Genomic DNA, 1,296 nt, shown 5'->3' on the forward strand with positions numbered 1-1,296 from the left:
ATGTCCAATAAGACCAGAGTGACTCACTTCATCCTCAGGGGCTTCTCAGACATCCTAGAATGGAGGCCAGTGGTCATTGTCTCTTTCCTGTTGGTCTACACCTTTGGCCTCCTAGGGAACATGTCCATCATCACAGCTGTGCTTAGAGACGGCCGCCTCCACACACCCATGTACTTCTTCCTGAAGAATTTGTGTTTTCTGGACCTGAGCTACACCTCGGTCACCATCCCCAAGGCACTGGCTACCACCCTACAGGGCCCTGGGTTCATTTCCTACCTCGAGTGTGTGGCTCAGCTTTACATGTTTCACGCTTGCTTCAATGAGTGCTTTCTGCTCACCGCTGTGGCTTATGACCAGTGCGTGGCCATCTACAGGCCCCTGCTCTATGGGACCATCATGAGAACAGGCGGTACTGGGCACTGGTGGTCCTGGCCTGGGTGGGCGGGGCCCTCTACTCGGCCTTCCACACCATCAACACCTTCTCCCTGCCCTTCTGTGGGCCCAACATAGTGGAGCACTTCTTCTGCGACATCCCCGCTCTCATGAGGCTCTCCTGTGCTGACTTCCACCCCAGGTGGGCTTCTCCATGGGCAGCTGTGTCATCTTGAGCTCCTTTGCTCTCACGGTCCTCTCCTACATATGCATCCTCTGCACTCTCCTGTGGATGCCCTCAGGGGACAGCCGCTGGAAGGCCTTGTCCACCTGCTCCTCCCACCTGACCACCGTCCTCCTGTTTTACCGCAGTGGAAGCTTCACCTACCTGAGGTCTGCGTCTCAGGACTCCCCCACCCAGGGTCGCCTGACACCGTCTTTTACTCCATCCTCACCCCTTCCTTGAACCCCGTCATCTCCTCTCTGAGGAACCGAGACATTAAGGTCGCGCTGCAGAGGCTGAGCTGTCAGCGGAGTCTGAGCGCTGGGTGCTGCACAGCTCGCCTTGGTCCAGGGATCTGATGCCCAGGGGGTGCAGACACCCTCCTCCATCCCTCTCCTGCCCTCCCGCTGAGTTCACTCCCCCTGCCCATGTCCCCACCCACCACCTGCTGCTTCTCCTCTCTCCCCAGAAGTTATTTCAGTGGTTTTACACACAATTCCACCACAGAAACATGCAAATCTTGATTTCTTCAGATTGTACCATAAAAATCATATAAAAATAATTCTTCCATTCAGGATATCTGTAAGAATTCATGTTTTTTTTCCCTCTGATCTTTTCTTGAATGTTATTCTCAAATCTTTCTCATCACTCTCATGCTGTGGGCCCTAATTCCATCTTTCTCTTGACATCATTTCCCTGAA

The 1,296-nt window shown here is 53.7% G+C and overlaps 1 pseudogene; it reads left to right on the forward strand.

The window, feature by feature from the left end:
• Nucleotides 1-954, forward strand: LOC139705846 (olfactory receptor 5AP2-like; annotated as a pseudogene).
• The last annotated feature ends 342 nt before the right edge of the window (nucleotides 955-1,296 follow it).

Source organism: Marmota flaviventris, chromosome 5 (genome assembly GCF_047511675.1).
Source record: "Marmota flaviventris isolate mMarFla1 chromosome 5, mMarFla1.hap1, whole genome shotgun sequence".
Taxonomy (NCBI): Eukaryota; Metazoa; Chordata; class Mammalia; order Rodentia; family Sciuridae; genus Marmota; species Marmota flaviventris.